This window comes from Megalobrama amblycephala, linkage group LG8, assembly GCF_018812025.1.
Source record: "Megalobrama amblycephala isolate DHTTF-2021 linkage group LG8, ASM1881202v1, whole genome shotgun sequence".
NCBI classification, from domain to species: Eukaryota; Metazoa; Chordata; class Actinopteri; order Cypriniformes; family Xenocyprididae; genus Megalobrama; species Megalobrama amblycephala.
The window spans coordinates 29581489-29605430 of NC_063051.1; the positions used below are offsets into that span (position 1 = coordinate 29581489).

Consider the following 23942-nt stretch of genomic DNA (forward strand, 5'->3'; position numbering starts at 1 on the left):
TTTTGGAAAGGAAAGTTTATATAATGCAAACTTGATCAATAATTGATAATTGACAAATACAGTATATGCATACAAATACAAAACTCAGTCCAGCAGCATGCTTAAAGGTAGTTCAAAAAATTAATTCTGTCATAATTTACTTACCCTCAAGTTGTTCCAAATTTCTTCTGCTGAACACAAAAGAAGATATTTTGAAGAATATGGGTAACCAAACAGTTGATGGTCCCCATTGACTTTCATAGCATGGAAAAAAATACTATGGAAGTCAGTGGGGCTCATCAACTGTTTGGTTACCGATGTTCTTTCTTCTGCTGAACACAAAGGAAGATATTTTGAAGAAACTCATAGTTTGGAACAACTTGAGAGTGAGAAATGACTGAATTTTCAATTTTGGGTGAACTATCCCTTTAAGACAAAATTTGTTATAGTTATTGCACTGCAGCATCACAGAATAATCAAAATGTGGCCTGCCCACAGACCAGGTTACTTGAAAAAGTCAGTAACCTCCCTTATACAAATATGCTTAAGGTACTGACAACTGAGTCTCTTGGGAAAATCAGAAACTGATAGATTGTCAGAAGAACAGCCCTGCCTGCAGGGCAGCATGTCTTAGTCAACAATTTAGATGGCTTATTACTAAACAGCTGCTGGCAGATTACTCTTTATCCTGATAGACTGTTGGTAAAAGCAATCTTGTCTTAATGATATTCAGTATCTTTTAACATCAGTATCTTTTAACGCTTAACATGTCAGAATTCAATTCGACATTAAGACTAAATATAAGAGATGTTTGATAATGCAGTTTTTTTGCCCTGGATTTTTTTTTCAGAATTCTGAAATCAGAAATATAAATTGACTATTTATTAACCCTCATTGTTGTTCTGTCTTCTGATTTGATTTAAGTACTACAGTGCAGGGGAATATTTTCAGTAAATAACTTGAATTTCATTCAATTACAATTTTGTTTGTCACATTAAACAGCTATTTTATGGCTTCAAAATACTTCTGATGCAATACATTTGCCATATAGGCTACTTTTATTTGTAATTTTGGAGCTTGATTGACCCAGTCCCTACTTTCATTATATGGAAAATAACAACTCTGCCAGCACCATATCCGTTTTGTCACCCAGCTATGAGTCTTGTCAGTCTGGCGTGAATTTGTGCCTGCACCGGTCCATAATCTACCAACTCTCCATCCACAGTAATGATCCCTTTGGGTGAGTGTGGTTCAAGACGCAGAGCCTCCACTTTAACATAAACCGCATGAGGGCAGTTTGTTCTAAGGTGGCCTCCTTTTTCCATAGCTAGGAATAGGCGCACGAGATCTGCGAGAGATACCCGCCTTCACGTAGATCAGGTGGATTATGCCATCATCGAGTCTGGAAGCAGGTGCAGCAAACATGTCTTCTGCAAGATGAGACAACTACTACAAAATCCTCATCTTGAACCACTGTCCAGTGTCCTTGTATATGGCGGCATTTTAATGCCATTAATGATCGAGCGCACAACTGATGCTTGCGCGCGCAGTAAATCACTTCCACGAGAGGATAACAGATCTGCACGCGAGGAAACGGGAGCCCCGAGCTCATTTTAAACCCGCGCGCGCGCATGACATCTCTTCTGCGCGCAGATGAAGCCCTCGCGTGCTCGGACAAGACTCGCAGCACGCGCGTCATCATTCCCTACACTCGCGCTCAATCTTCTATTTTGCTCGCGCGAACACTTTTGATTTTTGTCAGTCGTGGGGCGGGACTTTACTTATTTCAGTGTAACCTCAAATGTCATTGGTCAATTCAGTTTTTCGGAAGTCTGTTGTGATTGGACGCCTGTTGTAAAACGATTAGACATGGCTTGGACCAGATGAAAAAATACTATAGTAATTTATAGTAAATACTATAGTGTTTTTGAACCATACTAAAGTAAAGTACTTTAATTTGCTGTGGTAATTCTGTAGTTGTTGAGGGTAATATAAACAAATTTAATTTACCCAAATACTGTAGTTTCTACACTATAGGGTATATTACCACAATATACACTAGGGTTTACTGTAGTAAAAACTAAAGTAGGATACAGTATTATTACAGTTTTCAGTTCATCATAGTTAATACACTGTATACTGAAGCATTCATTAACAAAGTTTGTAAATTATATAATGTACAGTATACTACACTTTACTATAGTTCCAAAACACAAGTATTTACTATTATTATGCAAGTGAGTTAAACTTTATTTATTGCTGATTGATTGCGTTATTATTATATGTCCTTATTAGATACTATATTAACTTGATTTATTATTTTTATGGAGCTGTACTGCTGGGGTAAAATGAGAACACATAGTAGTTCACCGCTACATTATCATTATACTTCCACTAAACAGTATCTGTTTACCCATAATAGTATAAAAAACAACAACAAAAAAACTAAATAGTCTTAGATTAAAGATTTCTAATTGGGTTTCGGGGGTATGATCATTCATACTGTGTACTGTATCTTAACTTTAGCTGCAACCTTTCAACAGATGAAATGCTGAAACCATTTTATACTGTATTTAGAAAATATATTAACCTGATAATATATTAAATGACAAAGAATGATAACAAAAAGCTTACACAACACTCTTGCTGATATGAACAAGTGATTTCTCTTTCATCCAAAGCCACATGAAGCAATTCTGGATTTAGAATCATAGTTACAACTATTTAATGGACCTTTTGCATTTCTGTAGTTTCAGAACTGATATAATTTTGGCTGGGTAAACAGATCTGTTTAGTGGAAGTATAGTGGTAATGTAGCAGTGAACTACAGCAAATATAATGTGTTCTCTTATCCCCAGCAGCTACACCTCCATAAAAATAATAATAAATCAAGTTAATGTATCTAGTAAGGCCATATTATAATAATAAGCAATCTCAGTTATTAAATAAAGTTTAACTCACTTGCATCTGGTCCATTGTGAAGCATGAATCGTTTTACAACAGGCGTCCAATCAAAACAGACTTCTGGAAAAACTGAATTGACCAATGACATTTGAGGTTACACTGAAATAAGTAAATCCCGCCCACGACTGACAAAAACAAAAGTGTTCGCGCGACAAAATAGAAGATTAGCGCGAGTGTGGGGAAATGACGCGCGTGCTGCGAGTCTTGTCCGAGCACGCGAGGGCTTGATCTGCGCGCAGAAGAGATGTCATGCGCGCGCGCGGGTTTAAAATGAGCTCGCGGGCTCCCGTTTCCTCGCGTGCAGATCTGTTATCCTCTCGCGGAAGTGATTTACTGCGCGCGCAAGCATCATTGTGCGCTCGTCATTAATGCATTAAAATGCCGCCATACTTGTATTGGATGGTTGAGGGGGGTGAGTAGGGAGTCTGTAGGACCATATACAGACACAGGTGATGGATTAGTTTGCTTTGACTTGGAAGCATTGTTGGAGTTGCTGGAATTTTGGAGACTGTGACCAAGTGAGTCATTTGAAGAACAGCAGGTATCAGAGTTAGATTGGGGCAAGGTGTGGCTAAATGATGCAGTTGACTCTACAGGACTCTATGGGTAAGTAAGCTACTTTTCCTTAGTGATGCCATATGAAAAAAGGGTTCCCACCGTAAATCGGGCAGTTCCCACATGGTGATACTTCTCACTTTAAATTCCTACATCAGCTACAAAGCCCCAGGCCAGAGACAGAAAGGAGAAAAAGCATTGACTGGAGGCCATGCAGATAGACGTGAGGTCCAGTGGTGACACCAGTCCTTTACATAACGTGAAGCCACAACTGACTAACAGCTCTTCACTGGACACAGCTTGTAACCTGGAAAACAGCCACAAGGCACATCAGTCACCACAAACCTATGAAAAAATCTTCTCATGACTCCCTCACTGATATGTGCTATATTTGTTGAAACTTCAGTTTTAGGTGCTGGATGTTACAAATTCAGCTCACCTGCAACCCAGTCATACTACACAGGAACAATTCATATGAAGTCAGATGCACACTGTATGATTTTTATGGTTCTTTAACCATTATTGCTTGTCAGATTGATCAATATGATTTCAGTGAGATTTTTAGTAAAAGCCATGAATGTGAGACAAAATTCTATGTCCAAGTTTTATCAGAAAGGCAAATTAATTAGCCATTAATCAGCCGCCAGAGAACGTCACATTAAGTGATCACAGTCTGGTGAGACTTGGATAGACTTCCATATGGCAAGAGAACTTTTACCCCAAAATTGATCTCAGATGGCAAAATCGTGGCTACAGTTGTACAGTATGAACCCCGCTTGTAATCAAACTGTCTGAAAGGTTTAAACACAATGACCTGTTAATCAAACTCACTGTTTGGATGGATGCAGGATTGCTGTATGCTGACGTCACAAAAGACCACTTAAATTATTATCAAAATGCTGATTTACATGTGCTTTTTTCCATGTGCAGGAGTTTATTTATTTTTTTTTTTTTAATTATCTTAATTATTTTTTTTTTTTTAAATGTTATTGAATTAAAGGGCAAAATTTGTGTGTTAGTCTCACAACCTTGCAATTTAGCTCAGGGCTAAATAATGTTTGGAATTATTTTCTCGCTCTTTGTTCTGAAAAGATTTGCTTAGTGCTGCTCTGTGGAAAACAGGAGGGGCAGAATATGGAGAGCAGATTATAGCATCTTTGGAGCAATTTGGGTTTGCTTAGCTGAGTAATGACTTAAACAATGACTTAGTGACATTGATCCAAGAGGCCTGCAATTAACCAATTTGGATAAAGAAATTTCCCAGATGTGCACATCTACAGCCCTAGCTAATAGCTCCACACAAGCAATATATGAGCTGTGGAAGGTCATACCCAAAATAGTGGTGTATAGAGGCTCCCAGTGCATTTCCAGAGCCCCAGGAAGTACTTCCAGAGGGGTCTGAGTAGCTTGTTCCCAATCCTCACAATCCATCAGTCCATTCACCACCTGAGAAAACACTGGGTGCACGTCAGTGGCAAAGCAGCCAGGAGTTCACTAGACAATCTCATGGATTCCAGGTTAATAAAGGAATACTATGCAAATAACACTTCAAAAAGGCTGCATTCACAGTCACAATGCTTGGTTACAAGAATATTTTGTATAAAAATCTGCATTTGTGATACATGGCTCGAGTTTGCTTAAAAAAGGATTGTATCAGATATGAGCAAGACCAGCCATGACTCATCTATAGGAGAAGGTTGGGCAGTGCCTAACGCTAACTCCACTTGAAAACATAGACCTGCATTCTGTAACAAATACTTTTCAGATTTTATAGACTATTTTAAGTCATAAAGTGAGTTGGATACATTACAATATTGTGTATGGTTTTGGCAGGCAAGTAGCCTATGTAATACAGATTTTCAGTTTCTGAGAATTTTGGTTTCATTGGGTGGTGCATTTACGCTCCTTGTATGTCAGCACATTAAGTGGATTACTTCATAAAGGTAACTTTAGTTTCAGTGATGTGTAAACTTGTGCCTAAACTACAACTGTACACCTTTTTGTAACCGTTTATAATGTTTTTATTATTATGCACATTTTGTGTAGTCATCCATGACTGAATGACAGGCATTCACTTTGTGTAATACAGCAGAGTAAACTTCAACTATAGTATATACTGATTTCAGTTCATTGCACTCTCCCTTTGTACCTTGCTTTAAAATTGGGTCTTTTATTAGTTCTTTTCATTTGTTGAATATGTCATTGCCTGTAACAATGGAAAGAAAACCTGTTTAAATGTATCTGGACAATATTTTTTCTAACCATGCTGCTAACGCTTACCCTGTTCTGACTATTCAAAATTCTTCACAATCTCTGGATTCTCTCCTTCCCTCCCTCTCTCCCTCTCCCCCTCTCCTCCCTCTCCCTCCCTCCCTCCCTCTCCTCCTTCCCTCTCTCTCTCCCTCCCTCTCTCCCTCCCCTCCCTCTCTCTCTCCTCCCTCCCTCCCTCTCTCGCTCTCTCTCTCGCTCTCTCTCTCTAGCAGGAACAAGTTTTAAGAATGTTGATTCAGTAGCTGGACATTTGGGTCTTCACTCAAAACGCATAGTGGCTAAACTTCTTGAAAAGTGGAGGCTTGTGCTCACAGTAGCAGAATTCAGACTGCTGGAGGACTATTCAAAGGGATTAATTTTTCCAGACTGCAGAGATCCCTTTCCTAATCTCTTGTTATCACCTAATCTAGAAGATTGTAAAGTTGTTGTTTTTTTATTTTCTGAAAATATGACTTTAATTGGTTCTGAGCCGGCTTCTGGAAAAGCCTTGTGTAAAAGTTGTGTCAAATCCTTGAATAGAAGGTTTTTAGATAATAGGGTGGATACACCCTGGCGTACTATCCTCCAGTTGGAGGAGAGTACAAAACCAGAATGGAGAGCTCTTTATAAGTCACCATTAGCTAAAAAAATAGGGGATTTACAGTGGAGAATTTTGCATGGCGCAATTGTGGTCCATTCTTTTATTTCTGTATTAAATCCTGGTGTTGCATGATTGCCCTTTTTGTTTACAAAGAGAAACTGTGTTTCACGCGTATATGCAGTGTGTTAGATTAAAGCCATTGTTCACTGTGTTACAGAATTTATTTGTTTGTTTTGGTGAAACCTTTTCTGTCAGAAGTTTTATTTGTGGTTTTAAATATGTGCAGAGACACCGGTTTAAGTGTCAACTTTTAAACTTTTATAGGCCAAGCTAAAACGGCAATTTACAATACTAGAAAACACAAAATTGAGCAAAATTTGAATTGTGATTTAAAGGCTGTGTTTTTCAATTCTGTGAAATCCAGAATTTTAATTGATTTTCATTATTTCAAAGCCATGAATGATCTTGTTTCTTTTGATTTGATTTGGTGTTTCAAAGGAGCTTTGTGTGAGGTTACTGAAGATAATCTATACTTTGCACCCCTCTTAAGCTATTTTTTTTTTTTTTTTTTCATTTTGTTTTTTGTTTATTAGTGTGTTAATTGACTAGATAATGTTTTAGAATTTGTAATAAAGGATCTTTGGAATTCAAAACTCTTTGAACTTTGCAATCCATTAAATGTCCTGAGATACAAGAAAAGTAAACTAAAACTGCAGTAACAGAAATGCTGTAATGGTCAGGAATTTGTACCTGTTGAGGTATAGATGAAGTGTTAAAGTTGTTGTGTACATCAGATTGCAAAACTAATTTGTTACCATTATATTTCAGCATTTCAGTGTATTGTTGATTCAGTGACTTAAATTTTTGTTGTAATTTCAAAATTAACTGAGGGTGCAAACATGTTGAACCAACATAACACTGTAACATTGATTCAACAACAAAACTATTGATTCTTTTAGTCAATTTTAATGCTGTCAAATCGATTAATCACATCTAACATAAAAGTTTGTGTTTACATAATATATGTGTGTATTTATATCATTAGGGGCCAAGCACAGAATGTGCATAGGCACCTATTGAAATCGTTACTTTTCTTATTATTATTCTTCCGCTCTGGGAGTCTATGGCAGCCCATAGAACCGTATGCTAAAAAGTTGTGAAATTTGTCACACTGATAGAGGACAGTCTGAACTGTGTCCATAGCATATTTGGAGTCTCTAACTCAATCCCTCTAGCACCACCAGCTGTCCAAAGTTGCACTTATGTTTATGCTAATAACTTTTGAACCGTAAGGGCTAGACACAAAATTCTTCTCTGCTGACTCCTTGGGTCAAGCCGATTCGAATGCACCCTATGACGTAATTTTCCGTCATGAAAATTTTTCCGCCATTTTGAATTTTCTGAAAAACCTACTTTTTCGAACTCCTCCTAGGCCATTACTTCGATTTTCACGAAAATTGAATCAGATCATCTTCAGACCATGCTGACAAAAAGTTATGGAATTCAAGTTGATTCCTTAAACCGTTTTCGAAAAAGACACAAACTAATTGTAAATAGTACTTGCGAAAATGGACATAAGGCTGTATCTCCGCAACGCTTTATCGTATTCAGACCAAACTTCGTACATATCATCACAAGTATGACCTGAGGCATCATGCAGTGTTTCAACACAGCGCCACCTACTGGTGCAGAGATATGAAAAATGGCTGTTTTTGCTTATAACTTCTGATGGGTTTGTCCAAAAATCATAAATTTGGTCTTGTAAGATTCGGGGCATCACATCGAGTCGAATGATATCCAATTTTACCATATCGGCCATTTTGTCCATCTGCCTTTTTTAATTTTGTGCTAAAATGCTGTATTTTACAAACGCATTAACGTATCGTTACGAAACTCGGCATGTGCCTTTGGCACAATGCCCTGACAATACTCAAAAAGTTTTGGCGCAGCGCCACCTTGTGGTCAAAAGTTATAACAACATTTACAAAAATGCTAATAACTTTTGACTATATTAACCGATTGTAATGGAACTGGTCTCAGTAGATTCCTTGGGTCATGCTGAGAACATAGATGTCAAATTTACCATAGTCGGCTGAACTTCCTGTCCGCCATATTGTTTTTCTTTAAAAACCTACTTTTTCGAACTCCTCCTAGACCGTTGTTCTGATTTTCACCAAAATCGAACCGTATCATTTTCAGACTATGCCGACAAAAAGTTATGGATTTCAAGTCGATACATCAAACAGCAGAGGTGGGTAGTAACGAAGTAAATTTACTTCGTTACATTTACTTGAGTAGTTTTTTGGAAAATTTGTACTTTTAAGAGTAGATTTAAATGTGGGTACTTTTACTTTAACTTGAGTACATTTCTAATGAAAAATCTGTACTTTTACTTCGCTACGTTTAGCGACGTTCCTCTCGTTACTTTATTTTAATTCAATATTAAGAATATGCGTAGTTTATTCCAAGCGCGCTGTCTTTTCTTTCATGAACGATGCCCCATTCACAAATGAATCACTCTTTTGAGTCGATTCTGTTCAAAGACTTGATCAAACAAGTTGGCAAAACTGACTAAATTGGTTCGCGAATCAGTTTGAATGATTTGTTCAGTTCCTGCACGCGCTGAATCGTCTGAAGCGGTTTCTCACTCGGAGCGTTGGATGAAGTGGCAGTGGACCTCCAGTCAATTAAAAGCAAATCTGAAAAAAAACATCCAATTGTTTGCCAGCGACGAAGATCTTTATTAGTTGAACTCTGCGTATGCTGTCTGTGAACAATTCCACACAGGTATCGATTTCATTTGATTTCAATTCATACAGCCAATAGCCGACATTTTACAACCAAGCAGATTATTACGCCACGATAACAGCATGTAGCATTTCTTTACCATTTTTATGGACATATATCTTAATTTATACATTAAATAAGATACCATTACAGAGAAATGAACACCCGCGGCGCGGTTGCGCAGTGGCAGCGCCGGCGACCTGTTCTTCTTGAAAATTAACTTCTTTGCGTTGACACAGTTAAGCAGTTTACACGCGCCTGCAGAAATATACATTTTATTACATTCCGGAGAACAGACAGAAGAAGATCCGTCAATGTACATTTGATCATTGTTTGTGTTCAGATGTTCTGAGGTTATGAGCGCAAGCTCGAAGTTTCTCTCTTCTTTCAAATGTAGCCTATGTTATTATTATACAAAGCAAAAGACATGCAGTGATATTTGGGCTACAGATGCCAGAAATAATGCTTGTCTCTTCTGTGTTTGTTGCAAAGTTATCTAATTATGATAAAAACTGAAATATCTATCTAAATAATAACATGCTATTGTATTGGTGTGTATATATATATATATATATATATATATATATATATATATATATATATATATATATACACACAAAGTAACTAGTAACGAGCTACTTGAGTAGATTTTCATTGGATACTTTTTTACTCTTACTCAAGTAACTATTATGATTATTACTTTCACTTTTACTTTGAGTAAATATTTCTATAAGTACTTGTACTTTTACTTGAGTACAGTTTTTGGATACTCTACCCACCTCTGTCAAACAGTTTTCGTATACCTGAGCAAAGAATTTGAGGTGTGATGCAAAAAACGACTCTTGAAGCTGTATCTCTGCAGTGCTTTGACATATTGACACCAAACTTTGGAAATGTCATTGTCCCGTCACTCTGACCATACCACAACAATTTGGACACAGCGCCACCTATTGGTCAAAAGTGATGAACCAGTAAATCCTCATTTTTTATCATTTTTCAGTTCTTTTGCCTAAAATGATCTTAATAGGTCTTTAATTGCTCACTGTTGCAATTAGTCTGATGCTCCCAGCCATGGCTAGCTTCTTGTGCCGTTTTTGTGCTTGGCCCCGTAATTGATGCTTGCAGCTATATTTTATACTTAAAATCCAATTTAAGTAAAATACATTAATTTAAATAATCCACTTAATATTATTAATAATATTAACTTAATTTTGTGTTGTCAAAATAATTTCATTAAGGAGTATTCATATAGTTTTGTTTTGCCCAATGAACCCAATAGTTTTGTTTAAATTTTACTTTGTGTGTGTGCTATTTGGAGTTACCCATTTTAAATGGTTCCCTTTTAAGGAGCTAATTTGATTAATTTTAACTCAATTCTTGTTTGTAAAATTGTAATTAATAATATTGCTTGTAATCTGTTGCCACAATTTTTTTGAGTAGATATAGGGTAGGCCTTACAGTGTTCAGATATTCTGGAAATATTGCATTCTTGCTGGTATAATATGATTAGCATTAATAACTCACAGAAGGGTATGTTTCTATATCGAAGAGAGTTTCAATCTTAAATCTCTATGCTGTCTGTGTCTATATTTGTTCTTCATGCTAGTAGTGCTAAAGCCACACTTTTATAAAGATATATTGTCAAGAACAGCGTGTATTTGCTGCCGTGGATGCAGATTTGAACGTGAAAGACGAGGTAATTTGACTGAACGTCGTGTATTTACGGCATTTTACCTGCTAGAAATACATGCCCAGTTTTAGGGTACGTCCACACGAAGCCGGAGCTTACCCTAAACTGATATTTTTTTTTCCTCGTCTCAAAAAATATCTGCGTCCACACGAAACCACTGAAACCAGGGGTGCGTTTCCCGAAAGCATCGTTGGTGAACTATGGTCGTAAGTCCCATTGAACTCTATTGGTAACGACCGGACTTACGACCATAGTTCGCTTTGGGAAACGCACCCCAGAGCCGTTGAAAAATATTTAACGGCTCTGACTGAAACGCCTCAAACGATGTAGTATACATGCCAGGCCATTATGTGGCGCTGTAATTCTGGCGCAGAAATGCACTTAAAGCAGCGAAGAAGACTTGGAGCATGCGCATAAACCTTGCGCGCTGAATACAAACTTTAGCAAAGCTTAGAAATAACACTTTATTTTGGTTCAGTAGCTTCTGCTGCACGAACGCAAGCATGTAGAGTCTGCTATTGCTGTTGTTGGTGCCGTTTTGTGGTGTTAGCGCGTCTGACTAGGGGTCGACACGTGGGGTGATGACATCATTTCAGAAAATATACGGATTGCCCCGTCCACACGACAACGCCAAGCCGGCGTTTTCAAATTTTTCCACTCTGGGACCCGGTTTCAAAAAATACCGGTTTCACCTTTCGAAAACGCCGGATCCGTGTGAACGAAACGCCTATCCGATAAAAAATTTGTGCGGTTTCACTGAAACGCGTCTCCGTGTGGACGGGGCCTTAATGTGATGTTGATTGAACTGAAATGTCAACATAAAATAATGTTCTGAACAACATTAATATTTCAGCTACACTTCAATGGTACATCAACAAATATCTGACCATTTCAAAATTTTGGGAAAACCTTTTAAAACATAAATGACACCTTTCCACTTTGTGTTAAACTGTCAAATAAAAGAAACTGTCAATCAATGACAAAGAGATAGAAAATTTTATTATTTAAGAGTGGGGCAAAAAGGACAAAAGCATTACAACATTTAAAAATAACATTACTTTCAGAAGTCTTGTGTCATAAATACAAGTAGTCCAATGGCTCAAGTTTTCAAACTCTAGCTTGCATCAGACTACTGCCTCTTGGGTTCTCTGAAATCTGAAAAAGAAAGCATGATGTTACTTAAGAGCAAGTCAATTCAGTTGTCAAACATACAGTCACATTCAAGAATGTTAATATGCTAAACACAATATAATTCACATTTTATAAATTGATAAACACAGAATATTCTAACTATATTTATGATACTGTTAAATTATGTATATTTAATCTATTTATCAACACTTCAATAACACTATGGAAAGGTATCCAATTTTTCCACCCAAGTTTATCTCTAGCCCTAATTAAACACACCTGAAGCAGCTAATCAAGGTCATTAGGATCAATGAAAACTTCCAGGCAGGGGTGCGTTTCCCAAAGCCAACCATCATCGCAAGTTCTGTCATTACCAATAGAATTCAATGGAACTTGCGACCAGAGTTGGCTAATGATGCTTTTGGGAAACGCACCCCAGGTGTGTTGGATCTAAACTCCTCATGAAGAGGAATAAACACCTCTGAACTATGGCCATTACATAAATCTCAGTTCATGAAAAACTACAAACCATTCAAGTTTATCTTGTAGAATAAAAGAGCTTAGGCATTTTTTTATGGAAATTTCTTTAAAGCTGCAGATTCACCTTATGTAGACCTCGTTCTGTTTAACCCTTTCGAGCGTGAGTTTAAAAAATTCTAACTGTCCCCCCAGAGTGAGTTTTTTTAAGGTGACCGTTATTTTAGAACGTTTGCCTTTAATGTTTCCATGGCGACGCGTCTTGCGTGTCACGAGCGCTGAACGCAGCAACAATAAAGGCCCTTTCACACAGGACGCGGCATGCGCTGCGCCGCTGGGTTCAGCGCAGCCCTTCAGATACAAAGCGATTTGCGCTGCGCTGGCCAGAGCACAGTAGGCGGAATTTTCCAAACATGTAGCGGGAGTTTTATCTTTTGATCCATCTTCTATTTATTAGGCATATTAAAACAAATACACAAAATGCAAAACAGTGGATCTTTTCTTTTTATTTTGATAATTTTTGCACAAGTACTCAAAGTTTATATAAAACACTTAAGTGTCTACTTGCCATTAAAGTGTTAGTTCACCCCAAAATAAAACATTCTGTCATTATTTACACTCTCATTTTGTTCTGCAACCGTAAGACTTTCATTCATCTTCGGGACACAAAGATCTTTCTGATGAAATACGGGAGCTTTCTGTTCCTCTGTTGACAGCTATGCAACTACCACTCTGATGCTTAAAAAGTTCATAAAGAGATTGTAAAACTAATCCATATAAATCGAGCACTTTAGTCCAAAATTTTCTGAGGAGACATGAGTGCTTTATTTGATGAATGGATTGAATTTAGGATTTTATTCACATATAAGCATTAATAAACTGACTCAGTTGTGGTAAAGGGAAGCTCAACCATGTTCACTGACGTGCGAGAACCAATAAGATTCATTCTCGTGTTACGCAGTACGCTTGTTCATCAGCAATTCGAGACAATTTGGATTAAACCACTCAACTGATATTGGTGAACTCTTTATGAACTTTGTAGTTGAAGTTCATAGAAGTGTAGAAGAGTTAGCTGTGTAGCTGTCAACACAGAGACAGAAATCTTTCAGATTTCATCAAAAAGATCTTCATTTGAGTTCCAAAGATGAAAGAAAGTCTTACGAGTTTGGAACAAAATGAGATGAGTAATTAATGTCAGAATTTTCATTTTTGGGTGAACTAATCCTTTAAAGGATTAGTTCACTTTCAATGAAAATTACCCCAAGCTTTACTCACCCTCAAGCCATTCTAGGTGTATATGACTTTCTGATGAACACAATCGGAGATATATTAAAGTATTAGACTTGAGGGTGAGTAAAGCTTGGGGTAATTTTCATTTGAAAGTGAACTATCATTTAACTCTCTAGTTACATCATATTCACTAAGCTTAAAGGGATCATTCACCCAAAAATGAAAATTTGCTGTTAATTTACTATCAGTAAAGAAGATTTTTAGCTGAAAATGTGGTCCTTGGTGATTTGTAATATAGAAGTATAATATAAAAGTCAATGGCTACAGTCAGTTTGAGAGTCAAAAAAAAAAAAATATATATATACAGGCAAAACAAAATGAATACCTGTGGCTCCGGATGATTGATTGTGGTCTTATGAAGCAAAAAGATTGGTCTGTTTCGCTTTATAAGACCTCAATGTAACGTCAGCATCAGTCACAGATATTAACTTTGTTTTGCCTGTAATATGTTTTAATGACTCTCAAAGTGACGGTAGCCATTGACTTGCATTATACGAATCACCAAGGACCACGCTACAAATCTTTACTGTTCAACTGAAGAATAAAATGTCACCTACATCATGGATGGCTCGAGGGTGAGTAAATTAACAGCAAATTCTCATTTTCCGGTGAACTATATCCTTTAAAAAATTGATACACAAACACTTAAACAATCTCACAACTTTTCTTAATGTATAATTAAAGAAGAAAAAAAATAGAAGAAATGGGGGAAAAAAGCATACAAAAAATAATTTCATATAATTAACCATAAACAGTGTGGGCGGCAGAAGGAGAGAGAGAAAAACTAAAAGAAACTCAAACAGGCACTTCTGGCACAAGACAGTGTGGGCCATAATTAACCATAAACACATCAAGAACCACTCGGGACAGGTAGGAAAACCATGGTACTACAAACCACTTCATATGTGCCGTTTAATTCCCATGAGGCATCTGCAGGAAAAAAAGAAGAAGAAAGCTGTTAGATATTCATGTAATTGTCCCACTAAATCAAGAATCTGATGGTTGTGAGGCTTGTCTATATGAGCCACTACTATTACACTGTTCTCTCGCTGCTCCTGCCTGGTTTTTTTCCCGTTCCCCGGATCTGGTTTGCCTCGCTCCAGTCTCTTGTTCTTCGCCCACCAGCGCTCTCTCTCTCTCTCGGACGCTGCGATCTTCAAAGCGGTCCGTTTCTACAGTCTCTCTGAAGACCGCACGGGACCAAGCTGCCAGCGCCCCCTGCTGGATTTAATTAATTCTTTTTTTGACTGTTTTGCCCAGTTGTGTGCAAAGAACAATTAATAAATTAAGTTTTGTTGTGCCTGCAACTGAATCCCGTCCTGATTCCTGACAAAAACGTTTTAATCTGTTTAAATGTTTTACAGGTAATCATGCTCATGGAGAGCAGGCACACAAATGTTTACAGCAGACACAGCAGCAGCCAGATTGTCCTGCACATCTTCTCCCACTCTTGCTTCAAGGTTGTGGGGTTCAGGGTTCCATCATCATGGTCTTCCTCATCCTCTGGATCAACGATGTCCCCATTGAGAAGAGCAGCAGTGAGGGACATGATGGACTGCAAAGACAGGCGAAGGTGTTCACGGTGGTCAGCTGCTTCATCAAAATAAAGCTGCAGAATGGGCACAGCTATGTTGGGATGTGGGGATCACCGCCTGTAAATACATGATTGTTAGAACAAAAAGTTTGAATAAAACTTTGTTTCATGTGTTATTTACTTGTATATGCATTTATTTAGTGTCATTGTTACTTTTATTAATTCTTGCATTAATTAATTGATTGACTGTAAATTGAGATGTATTCACATCAGCTGTATTTGTTTAGTTTGTATTCATGCATAGCTCTGTCATATGACAAAACATTAAATTTGGCTTGTTTTAAGTAAAACGAAAAGTAATATAATTAAGTATTGGTCAGCATTTATCATTATTATTGTCCGTAAGTGTTGGGGTGGGCTAGCAAAGCAATTCTTTCTGGGATAATCTTAATTTTTAAGTAGTTTATACTTACATTTTTTGAGTATAAAATCAGTCTTCTGTAAAGGCGAGATTTTCGAGCAGCTGTCCAATGTCGTCTTTGTGCAGACATTGCTAACACTGAAGAAAACTGTATTAGGGTTGTCGAGTTACTGGTGCTGTGAGGTGTTGTGAGTGTGCACCTGTCACTCATATATTTATTTTTATTGCAAGACCTATAATTAAATACAAGATCAGGAAAAATACCATGGTTGTATCTTTAACAATAAACAATAATAATGACAAAAAAACAACAAAAAAACATAAATATGGGTTTGTATACAACATAGTTTGAGATTATATACACAGACATAAAGCATGATGATTATGTTAAATATTTTGAATACACCATAATGCAGTATTTATTTTATGTATTTATCTGTATTTAACTGTCACATTAGCAGTTAAAAATATTAGAATTTTAAATTAACCCCAGATATATTAGTTGTACTACAATTACAAAATTACTGGGCAGCTGTACTCAACAAGACCACAAAAAAAGCAAGTTTAATCAATATCAAGATATTTACAGATGAATTAAACCTGTCGCTCAAATCTTTAAAGTTGTTGCGCTTATGATAACGTCAACATGGCGGATTACGTCCGGATTGCATTCATACTCAACAAGATTGAAGTACTCTTTTAATGCTTGTTAAGTAAGTACTGATGCAAAAACTTGAGAAAATGAGATCCATGCAGTCCAGCAATGATTATATCAGAGATCAAATTTGAATAAGGAATAACAAATTTATTAATTAAAAATGATAAATTATAAAAAATATTGTATTTAATGGATGAAGATGAAGATCAGAATATAGAGAAAGAAGGAACAAAATTAAGACATTTGCAGAATGAAATGAGAGATAGAAGAGAAGAAGCAGAACCAAAAGATGCAGAAGGGATGCGAGAAGCAAAAAGAGCAAATAAGAAGTAAAGAAAAGCAAAGAAAAAGCTAAACTATCAAAGACCCAGTCCGTTTTATACCATAAGCATAGGAAAACTTACATCCCACTCAAACTTATGTTTTGGTCTAATAAGAAAAAGTCAAATGGATTTATCCATTATGTCATAGACTGGTCAAATGTCAAAAACAGATGAAAATAGATACAAAAGGGGTTGTTTTGACACCCTTAAGGGAATTTTGCAGATCTTGCATTATCACATGTCTGAAGAAATGGAAACAGACATATTTTGATATAAAAGGTAATATCTTCTGCAGTAGTAGTCACCTGCACCATCACTTCTGCAGTACTTGGCAGGCGTCCAATATCTAACCACAAATGTGTCAACATGACCGGTCACATTGGAATACTTTGAAGAACAATTGAATATAGCAAGCATACATACTCTTAAATATAAAAGAAGAATAACCATAAAGGAGTACAATAAAAAGTAAATACTTGAAAATATGATGAGGATTAATATATGGAGTAGGAGTACATGAATATATGAAATCAAAAGTAATATTGATAAATCATAAGCCATAAATGATTAACATGAAATATGAATAAAATGCATGAATATGAATATTGACCCTTTTGGATCCACCAGTACTTATTGAAATTAAGTACCTACTCATTGAGTAGGCGGTTTTGGACGCAGCCAATGTATTATCAATGTTACATTTATCAAGAGGGTGCTTCTCATTTTTTAATTGTCCATCCTCGTCTGCCTTCATCCCTATTAAAGGTAAGAAGGCAAGGTGCTCTGCAAGCTTTGAGTAATAGATGCAATACTTGGACTATGTGTAAAGTATGATATTCTTGCTCACGTTCATGTCACTTGCACTTCAAAAAATGTTGTTGGAACTTTAATCATAAAATTAAAGATTACTAAAGCAAGATGCATGCACATTTTAAAAATTTAGAAATGGATGGTTTATTCAAACACTTTAATAACATTTTTAAATAAATATATCTTATTAGATTCAGTAACAATAAATCAAATAACAAAAAAACAAACAACCCAGAAAATCACCATTGTTTGAAACCCAGAGAAGTCAGGTGGTTCAACAAACAACCCTACTGTGTAGGACACACCTGTGTTTTCTCCAGAATGAGGAGGAATTGATTAGACTACTGAGAAGTGCACATGCAAAACCAAAATGGGTGTTTACCAATCAGTGACTAATTTCAAACTACAGTGGATGTTTTTCAACCATTTTTCAACAGACTTGTTAAAATTATGAAGGCCCACCACTAAACTAAGCCCCCAGTGGATTAGAGCAAATCGGGTAAAAGCCCATTGTGGTTTGAAAACACCCCACTGACTGGGAAGCACCCACTAGTGTTTATCTGCAGAGATACATACCTGCATGATCTTGTGGTCATCAACTACAAATCACTGTTAGTTTAATGTCACTGTCTCCACCCATGTGTGCTGTCAGCTTTCATCAAAATTTCAATGCTGATCCAACACACTTTAAACATTGAAATGTCAATCTCAACCAAAATGATGGTTTGGATCAACATTGTATCAATGTCACCATGCTATCTGGGTGAGCAGCTGCATTCCGCAGAATTATAGTGGGCATATACTTTTCATAGGCCTACTACAGGACGAACAGCGATTCATGCTAATATGATACCTTATTGTCAGCTTATTAGTAGCTAGACTACACTGCTGTCAAGTAAAATTTAATCATCATTTCAACTTGCCTATAGTGTGCCAAGACATTTTCCATGTATTTCTCAAATGAAAGCAAGAGCACCACAGTTGATGCTTGTAATGTGTCATGTTGGCGAACGCTCCAAGTCAAGTCAAGTCACCTTTATAGCACTTTTTACAATGCAGATTGTGTCAAAGCAGCTTTACAGTGATAACTGGTATACAGGTGCTGGTCATATAATTAGAATATCATCAAAATGTTGATTTATTTCACAAATTCCATTCAAAAAGTGAAACTTGTATATTATATTCATTCATTACACAGAGACTGATATATTTCAAATGTTTATTTCTTTTAATTTGATTATAACTGACAACTAAGGAAAATCCCAAATTCAGTATCTCAGAAAATTAGAATATTAATTAAGACCAATACAAAGAAAGGATTTTTAGAAATCTTGGCCAGCTGAAAAGTATGAACATGAAAAGTATGAGCAACTTAGTTGGGACTCCTTTTGCCTGAATTACTGCAGCAATGCGGCGTGGCATGGAGTCGATCAGTCTGTGGCACTGCTCAGGTGTTATGAGAGCCCAGGTTGCTCTGATAGTGGCCTTCAGCTCTTCTGCATTGTTGGGTCTGGCATATCACATCTTCCTCTTCACAATACCCCATAGATTTTCTATGGGGTTAAGGTCAGGCGAGTTTGCTGGCCAATTAAGAACAGGGATACCATGGTCCTTAAACCAGGTACTGGTAGCTTTGGCACTGTGTGCAGGTGCCAAGTCCTGTTGGAAAATTAAATCTGCATCTCCATAAAGTTGGTCAGCAGCAGGAAAACTTCCTGATATACGGCTGCGTTAACCTTGGACCTCAGAAAACACAGTGGACCAACACCAGCAGATGACATGGCTCCCCAAACCATCACTGACTGTAGAAACTTTACACTGGACCTCAAGCAACATGGAATGTGTGCCTGTGTGCAAGCAACATGGAATGTGTCCCTCCAGACTCTGGGACCCTGATTTCCAAAGGAAATGCTAAATTTACTTTCATCAGAGAACATAACTTTGGACCACTCAGCAGCAGTCCAGTCCTTTTTGTCTTTAGCCCAGGCGAGACGCTTCTGACGCTGTCTGTTGTTCAAGAGTGGCTTGACACAAGGAATGCGACAGCTGAAACCCATGTCTTGCATACGTCTGTGCGTAGTGGTTCTTGAAGCACTGACTCCAGCTGCAGTCCACTCTTTGTGAATCTCCTCCACATTTTTGAATGGGTTTTGTTTCACAATCCTCTCCAGGGTGCGGTTATTCCTATTGCTTGTACACTTTTTTTTCTACCACATCTTTTCCTTCCCTTCGCCTCTCTATTAATGTGCTTGGACACAGAGCTCTGTGAACAGCCAGCCTCTTTTGCAATGACCTTTTGTGTCTTGCCCTCCTTGTGCAAGGTGTCAATGGTTATCTTTTGGACAACTGTCAAGTCAGCAGTCTTCCCCATGATTGTGAAGCCTACAGAACTAGACCATTTAAAGGCCTTTGCAGGTGTTTTGAGTTAATTAGCTGATTAGAGTGTGGCACCAGGTGTCTTCAATATTGAACCTTTTCACAATATTCTAATTTTCTGAGATACTGAATTTGGGATTTTCCTTAGTTGTCAGTTATAATCATCAAAATTAAAAGAAATAAACATTTGAAATATATCAGTCTGTGTGTAATGAATGAATATAATATACAAGTTTCACTTTTTGAATGGAATTAGTGAAATAAATCAACTTTTTGATAATATTCTAATTATATGACCTGTATAATTGGGCTCCACTGGGTGTCTGTGTGTGCGTGCTCTGGATAATGTCAGTACGGGCAGAGGTTGTAGCTTTCCGGAGGGAAGATGGACATGGCACATTCTCTGCACCCCTTAACGTACCTCCTGACATCCGCTGCCATGTTGGGCCACCGGAAGCGCTGTTTTAGCAACGAGAGGGTTTCATTGACCCCTGGGTGGCCAGTGTCCAGCGACGCGTGAGAGGAGTGTATTAGGGGAATGCGTCGTGTCCGTGGAATGTATAGCAAACCTGGGGGGCAACTCGGCGGAGTGTTGGTGGAGGCATTGGACTCGGATAGCGTTTCTTCGGACCAGGTTATGGGGCTGACAATGAGGCTTTCTGGAAGAATGGACTCAGGATCTTCAGGACCTTCCTCGGGACTGTGGATACGTGATAGAGCATCGGCTTTGACATTCTTGGAACCAGGACGATAGTGAAATGGTGAAGTTGAAACGTGTAAAGAACAATGCCCATCTTGCTTGACATGGATTCAATCTCTTAGCCTCACGCAGATACTCCAGATTCTTATGATCGGTTAACACCAGAAAGGGATGTCGGGCTCCTTCGAGCCAACGCCTCCACTCCTCCAGGGCGAGCTTGATCGTGAGTAGCTCCCGGTTGCCGATGTCATAATTCACCTCCGCCGGGTTGAGTTTGCGGGAGAAGAAGGCACATGGGTGGAGTCTACTTGGTTTCCCCTGCTGCTGGGACAGGACCGCTCCCACTCCTGTGGTGGATGCATCGACCTCGACCACGAAGGGGAGTTCTGGATCAGGATGAACAAGGAGGGGAGCAGCCGTAAAGGCAGTCTTGAGGTCCTCAAAGGCTTTCTTCGCTGCTGGATGCCAGGACAGAGACTTGGGCTTACCACAGAGTAGGTTGGTGAGTGGAGAAGTGATGGTACTATAACTTTTGATGAATCTTCGATAGAAGTTGGTGAATCCAAGGAATCTCTGCAGTTCTTTTACAGTAGTGGGGAGGGGCCAATCCTTTATTGCTGATACCTTCCTCTCGTCCATGCGGACGCCACTGTGGTCGATGTTATACCCCAAGAACTGCACTGAGGGCTGATGGAAACTGCATTTTTCTGCTTTCAGGAATAGGTTGAAGTCCCTCAGGCGTTGGAGGACCTCCGCAACGTGATGGCGATGTTTGGCCAGGCTCCGGGAGTAGATGAGGATATCATCAATGTAAACAATTACAAACTTGTGCAGGAACTCCCGGAGCACCTCATGCATGAAATCCTGAAATATGGAGGGGGTGTTGATGAGTCCATACGGCATGATGCAGTATTCGTAGTGTCCAGTAGGGGTCACAAAGGCTGTCTTCCATTCGTCCCCCTCACGTATTCGGATGAGGTTGTATGCGATGCGGAGGTCCAGCTTGGTGAACACAGTGGCACAGCGGAGATGTTCCAGCGCAGACGGGACGAGAGGAAGTGGATATCTGAACTTGACTGTTATTTTGTTAAGTGCTCTGTAATCAATGTATGGCCGCAAGCCTCCGTCCTTCTTGGCAACGAAGAAAAAACTGGATGCAGCAGGGGAAGTAGATGGACGGATGTAGCCTTGTGATAGCGCCTCAGTGATGTATTCCTCCATGGCCTTCTCCTCCGGAATGGACAAGGAGTAGATTTTTCCTCTGGGCACTGGCTCACCTGGGATAAGATCGATGGCACAGTCCCATGGCCGATGGGGAGGCAGCTTGGAGGCCTTCTTTGGACAGAAAACGTCACTGAAGTGGGAATAACAGTCGATTAAATTATCAATTGCTATCCTAATACTTTCAAATTCAAACACTGTATATAAAATGCTAAGACTTGCGTTTCCAATGGACTCCATTTGCATGTCATGTTAGCTTGTCAGCTACATATTAGGTTGTTTGATTATTTTCAACTAAACAAACAGTAACACAACAACAAGCTGTATACACCATTTCATTAATAAAATATGTTGATTACCTTTGTGTGAACTCCAGGTTAAGTGCCATCTTCAGTATTTTGTAGCTCACTGCCACAATGGGGGTGGAGATTTGGTCACTGATAACTTCTTGAATGACAGCAATCTTGAATGGCCATCACCTTAAACAAATAAAATATTGCAAAATTGAAAACATTAAATGATCTCTTCAGAAGACCACTCCAAACATAGATGTGTAAATCTTCTCTAAACAATTTGTTTTTCTACTGACCATATAAACAAAAATATTTGAAGGGGTATTCAGCAAGGGGTATTTAAAGTTTCCTCAGACTTTAAATTTAAATATGTTTTTTCCAATATTGAAAACTCATAATTATTAATTAAAACTGCTAATAAAATAAATACAAACCCATGAGTATGCAGGGGGTGTTTGCGATGCACACTACAGCAGCAGTTATGTCCTGTCAATAGAAAAGAAAACAACAGAAACAGTATGAATCCGCAAACGAAAGAGGAGAGAACTGGTAAAGAATGACAACAGCAGAAATATAGATAATAGCAGGCATGTTAAAAGTAATGAATCTGTCAAGGTCATTATTTTGGGTTTAAAGTCATACAAGTCATTTGGAAAGTGTATTACATATCCATACAAATTTTTTTCATACATACATACATACATACATATATATATATATATATATATATATATATATACATATATATATATATATATATATATATATACACAGACACACACTATATTAACGTTACATACATATATTAGACACAATAAACAGTCTTAACATACCTCATCTGACAGAAAAGGTGATGGTGTTTTCCTTAAAAAACTTCGCGATGCCAGTCCTGCCAGTCAGATGTACTGGATCTTCACATATCTTCATCCTTTCACGCCCAAGTCTTGAATGGCCTTTCCTTTTCGTGACAGTTCCTCTGGTAGTGAAATAAACCGCATCACTGAGAAATAAAAGTTAATTAACATTTACAAGACACTATAACACATATGCAGTCAGGGAACATCCACGAGTATGAACTAAATCATTTAATCAATGTGTGACGATATGCATAAAATGAGAAATGCGACGGCAAATAAACCAGATGGTAACCAATAACGTTACTTAAACAGCTTATTTAACATGTAACAAAACATAATTCTCATATTTTACCACAGTAGTGTTAGAACTGCTTCCACAAATCCGAAATCCGACTTTAAAAAGAAACTTTGACCGAAAACATCTGCGTGTGTAATGGTGCTCGCGTCTCGAACTTTTCGCGCCGACCAGGCTCTTGTTCCCACAATGCAACGCGTAATTCAAAAAAACGGATAAAGCCCTGTAAAACTCAAATACGGAAAATTCCTTCAGATTAATACAGTACATTGTACCGTATTTTTACTGACTTTTTTTACAGTGTGGCCAAAAGTGGGGGTGACTGGTAAGGGGTTAAAAGAAAGATTAACAAAATGGGTGATGATTGGGCTGACAATGGGAATGAATGACTTGAGCAGAACAGTTGAAATGGGATCTAGGGAGCAGGTGGATAGCTTCATTTTTCTTATGGTTTCCTCAATGTGGCTCTTCTGAACATCAGTGAAGTCTGGGAAAGATGTCAATCTCCCTTGCGAAGGGTTGAAGTCCGGGGGAGACAGGGAGGAAGAGCCAGATAATGAAGAGCGGATGTTGTTAACTTTAGATCTAAAAAGGTCAATGAAGCTATTGCATCGCTCCACTGTAGATTCAATGGATGAGGATGATTGAGGCTTCAGGAGATGGTTTATTGTAGAAAAAAGCTGCTGTTTTCTTAGCACGTCTATGCAAATTTCAATGTGTTAATGTTAAA

The 23942-nt window shown here is 38.0% G+C and overlaps 1 pseudogene; it reads right to left on the reverse strand.

The window, feature by feature from the left end:
• Nucleotides 1-398: 398 nt before the first annotated feature.
• Nucleotides 399-8168, reverse strand: LOC125273264 (annotated as a pseudogene).
• Between the last annotated feature and the right edge of the window lie 15774 nt (nucleotides 8169-23942).